Genomic DNA, 5466 nt, shown 5'->3' with positions numbered 1-5466 from the left:
CAGATAATCTTAGCATTATGTTTAGTTTTAATTTCATTGCAGTTCAGCACCAACTTGTATTTAAATGAACTGTTGGACTGGTTTGGCACAACAGTTTCAAAATAAATAATTCTTTTATAAAACTTATTCAGGAGAAAGTAGATGAAAGTTCATTTTGAACAGCTAATGTTCTTGGTGTCAGGCAACAGTTGGAATCTACTCCAGAGCCAAACCCAACCCAACCCAGTTTATTGTAATAAGAAAACATTCATCCTATTAGTTTTTCACCTAATCTCAATCTCATCTGCTTTCTCAGATTTTGTTTTTGACTCTCAGTAGATTGCTTCTCAAAGGTATTCTTTTAGAATTTTTTTGTCTTGTCACTTTCATTTTTTCAATTTTTTCTTTTAAAAATATTCATTTGTTTTCATTATTCATTAATTTTAATAAATATTCATTATTTCCTCCTCCCTTGGCCTTTCCCCTATTGAAAAACTTAAAACACACACATCCACACACCCCTAATAAGAAATATGCATAGTCCAATAAAACAAATTCCCACATTGGACATATTCAAAAATATATTTCATTCTGCATTTTAAGTCCATCAACTCTTTGAGAAGATATGGGTAGCACCTTTCATCTTCAATTACCTGGGCTTGCAGTTTATCATTTAGATCAGAGTTCTAAAGTATTTTTTCTATTATATATTAGCATTATACAAATTGTTCTTATTCTGCTGACTTCACTCTGAATCTATGTATAGAGATCTTCTGAGTATCCTTTGAAACTATTTCAGAATATTTTTTGTGACACAAAAATATTCCATTCCATTCATAAAACATAATTTGTTAGCCATCGCCCCCCCCCCCCCAAATTGGGCATCCCTTTAACTTCCAATTTTTGGTTACTATGGAAAGAATTGTTATAAATATTTTTGGACATATATATTACAGGTCCTTTTCCTCTTTTTTTGACTGCCTTGGGGTATAGGTCTAGTACTGGTATAATTGAAGGGCTAACTTAGTATCTTTTTTGGGCACAGTTCCAACTTGCTTTCCAGAATGACTTGACCAATTCCCAGTTCCACAACAGTATACTACTGTGTCTATTTCCCCAAAGCCTCTCTAACATTTCTAATTTTCTTCTTTTGCCATTTTTGCCAATTTGATGGGTGAAGGAGAAAACCACATTTGTCTAATTATTAATAATTTGGAATATTTTTTTGTGGGTGTTGATAGCTTGGATTTCTTTCTTTGAAAAATGTCTGCTCATTTGTAGGGGCATGGTTATTGCTTCCATTTATTACTATCCTACATTTGTCCCTTCCCACACAGTTAGTATAACTGGTGCTCCATGACCAATTAGAAGGTGTCTGTCTCAAGTAACCCCCATAAGTCTTGGCAATTTAAATGCTAAAAAGGTCCTGAAGTTCTTTTTATAAGAAAGTAATAATTATAGTGAACTCTTAGGGCATCATAAAATAAGGCAATGATTTGTTATTATTATTATTTTTAGTCTGGACTTATAATTTTATTGATATAGGGACTTTTTAATGTGGAAACTCTCTATAGATACAGATTGAGAACTCCTCTATAACTTATAGTCTTAGTGGAGGAATTTGTAATAATTATGATTTTTGAAATATATTGTTTAATATTGTAGCTATAACTGATAAGATTATAATGTGGAGTCACTTGGGCTAAGTGGTTCTAATGACCATAAATATATAAGCAATAATAAAGCCTATATTTTTCCGTTATCCTGACTTATTCTGACACTATGTTAAACATACAAATTATCACAGCTTCTTATTGGACCAGATTCCCTTTCTAGGATTCCTGATTAAAGATTTGGACCCTCACCTAATTTCTTTCTTTTTTGTTGCCTTTTATTTTACATCAAATAATTTATATATTTGTCCTTTATAAATAAAATGCTAAGAAAATTGAATTCATGCTTTATGTTACTTAAAGTCATGATTCCAGATTATTTTCTTTTTCTACTTTTAAGATGGAATGGTCCAGTGACTTTGTCCACTGTCACAGATTTTAGTTCCTTTCAGTGATATGACACCCTCCAAAGTGAACTAATCACACACAAAAAAGTCTCTCACACATTTGTCAACTAAAAACATGTGCATTATAAAGGTAATTTACACTGACAAATAATGAATGTCATTTATTAAGGCTCAGCTTCATCAAGAAGAAATTTAGGATCAATAGCCTTAATCAAGGAGTTGGAAAAGGTGAGCACAGCTGTCTCCAGGAGAGGATATGATATGTACAATCACTGATGAGGTACGCATGCATGCAGACACAATTTAAAACTGCTCAGTTGGTCTTTGTAGGAAAATCGAATGGTTAAAATGAAATGCTGTGACTTTTTTTTTCTCTAAAGAAAAATCCAGTATCTTACTTTATTATAAAAAAATTGGTGAGAATCTCCAAATGTAAGCTTCACAATTTGAATAAATAAAATATTCAACAAAATGTTTCACAAATCCCAATCTTGTGTGGTTGTGCCTCCTGGACAAGAAAGCATTTTGTAGATAAAGGAGTGTTTCACACAAATTGAAATGTCATTCTGCTGAAGAACAGGACATTTCCACAGACACTTTAAAAAAGTTTTAAACTGTTCAAATGACCCTTTTAGCCAAAGTAATACATGTTAGAGTGCGGAGGGCTCCAAGGATTTTTTGGCAGCAAGTGCCCATTTTAAAGGGCTCAGGGTCTCTTCAGATTGATCTGCTTCCTGGCCAGTTCTTCTTTTTGTACTGTTGCATGGGAAGATTTCACTTTATTTTGAAGTTCAGTAAGAATGTCTATCTTTAATTCAAGAATTGCTTCAAGCTGTGTAGCATATGAATCTATATCATAGTTCTCTTCTTTAGTCATTTCTAGGAGGGCTTTTTCATCTTCTTACCATCAAATAGATTCCTGGAAGACTGCCCAGTGATCTTTTACAACTTGCTTTTCCGTTTCTGCCGTATGAGAGAGAGCTTCATGAAAAGAGGGATGATGCACGGGCGTCACCCGCAGCAGCTGGATCTATAGTCAATTCTTTTACCCTGTTTGCATATATTGTATATACATGTATCTATGTATTTACCTTATATTGTATACACACACACATATAGGATACTTGTATATATCTTAATGTATCAAGAGTATTTTCACAAGATGCCATCCCTGGAGGGAAGGTAGCAATCATTCACGTGGAGGAGTTTTCTCCTATGAATGAATCTCAGCACCTGAGGGATTTTTCTTGCTCTGAAGGGAGTATGAGGTTGATTTCTACCTAAGGCTTTGACTTTCTAAGTCCTTGACTGCTAAAAGGCTTTTATGCATTTCAGCACCTTCAAGCCGAGTTTGCCTATCTGCACTGGAAGTATCTGCTCCCCTTTCATTTCCAACCAAATAATTGAGAGAAAATTTGCCATGTAATTTTCCTTTCCTTCTGAGGATAATTTGAAAGACTGCATGGCTCTGAGATGAGTGTGCATTTATAGACGTCTGACCAGATGCTCTGCAACTGTCTCCTATTTTAGGACATCTGCAACACTTTTGAGAACCCTCCCCCATCCCTACCACCGTGGAATCCCACAACTTGAACTTGCTATTCACCATCCTCTAATATTCTCAATTTTGTCTTCCGATTAAGTGAGTCAAATACCTTTCCACTCTAAATTTCAAAAAAGGTTTCATATTCTTGAAGTTCTAACTTCTTATAGTTTGATTTCTTTAGTGTTAAAAAGAGATCTCGAGCTGCTAGTGCATATATCCCTTTAGAACAATCTTGGTTCTTTCCTTAAAAGTCACCACCGATGGCATGAGTTTTCCCATTGCCTGTTTGACTACAAGCAAAACATGTGGCCATTACCCTTTCAAGTATGGTTTCTACTAGTGGTCTAGCTGTAAAAACTATAAACCATTTCATTAGACATTAAGTCATCAAAGGCATAGTCAAAATGAAATGTTTGCTTTTCTAAGTTAAGCCTCGTTAAGTCTACTTTTTGCTTTGGTTCATGTACCATCACAACATCTTTATTAGAGGTTGTGATCACATTAAGTTCTTTCAGTACTGTTTCTTTTTTATTGAGCGGTTATTTCCTTACACAAACACATATCCTGTGTTCATCATAGGATCTGCTGTTGTAGGTGCTCTATAATCCAAGATTCCTCTAAAGTCTTTGATGATACACATAATATCATAATTTGGGTATATAGCATCAACATTCTGGGCTATTTTTTCTCTAAATTTTTATTGCTGTAGCCTCCTTTTCTTATGTTTTTCTTGTAATTTCTCTCCTTTCTTCACACAATTGGATTTTTCACATGAAGGGAGTCCAAATTCCTTTTTTGCAGTTTGAACTGGAGGTATATCTGATACACCTACCATTCTGTTGTTTAGTGAAGACTGTTCAGGAAATTCACTAGGCCCTGAACCACAGAACCAAACACCCACCTTCTCTTGCAGGTGGGTCATTCTTAAAAGGGGACACTGTCTGGAGATTCCTCACAACTTTGCTTACTTTGGCTGAAGGGGTAAGAGGTGGAGGTGTTTCTAGCCTAGCTTCAATTTCTTCATCAGGTACAAGGTCAGGGTCCAAGTCAATGACTTCGCCTTTTGTAACTCCATTTCCTATGCATTCAACAGTTACACTTTCATTATCTTCATTTAAACTTGTTGCCGTAGCTTGAGGTATTTGATCTGTAAAATGAGAAACATTGGCCTAGATGATCTTTAAGGGTCCCTCCAACTCTTAACATTCTGTGATTCTTTGGTCCCTCTCAACAGACCTAATCACGAAGACATCACACACGTGTGAACAGCAACTTCTGGTCTCTTATTACTCTTCTCAGAAACAGTGGAGATAGCATCACTGTGCTTGATCACGTAAATTCTGATCTGGATCTTGCAGAAGTTGGGCTCTGCTTTCACCTCATCGGAAGAAAAGGCTGAGGATAAGGCGACTGGAGCTAGGCTGGGAAGGGCAGGGGAGAAAGGGGAGGCGTGGGGGTGGGGGTGGGGGCTGGGAAGTGGAAGGGGAAGAGGAGGAGGAGGAGGGGGAGGAGCAGAAAGGGAGTTTGGAGAGCGGGAGACACAGGGATGGTTAATGGCAGGAATGGTGACAGCCGGAGCATGGAAGAAGAGCCCCCTCACCTAATTTCTTGTCCTGATTAGGAAACTACCCCACCTGAGTCTCATATCCATTCGTGACCCTGGGGAATTTCCCCATCTCGTCAGGGTCTGATTAGGGATGCCCCATTGCATTCTGGTGTCAATTACCTGTTTTCAACAAAGACCATCTTTAAGGTAAAAAAGCTTCCCTGCTCAAATCTCATTCTGGGTGGGTATTGTCACCAAGATCATTGCCACTGTACACATCTCTCTCACATGAGTGACTTTGACCTTGGCCCAATCTCTGCTTTGTTTGCATTGCCATATAATGTGGCATCTCTGTGTGTTTCATTTTTATTTGCT

The 5466-nt window shown here is 36.8% G+C and overlaps 1 pseudogene; it reads right to left on the bottom strand.

Annotated features, from left to right (window-relative positions):
* Positions 1-2502: 2502 nt before the first annotated feature.
* Positions 2503-5221, bottom strand: LOC138155127 (kinesin-like protein KIF2A pseudogene; annotated as a pseudogene).
* Between the last annotated feature and the right edge of the window lie 245 nt (positions 5222-5466).

The sequence above is a fragment of the Petaurus breviceps genome, unplaced genomic scaffold (genome assembly GCF_028583685.1).
Source record: "Petaurus breviceps papuanus isolate PSGF00001 unplaced genomic scaffold, PetGlider_PUasm1.0 91133, whole genome shotgun sequence".
In the NCBI taxonomy this organism is placed as follows: domain Eukaryota; kingdom Metazoa; phylum Chordata; class Mammalia; order Diprotodontia; family Petauridae; genus Petaurus; species Petaurus breviceps.
Note: the sequence above shows the minus strand (reverse complement) of the source record. Positions and strands in the feature narration are given on the sequence as shown.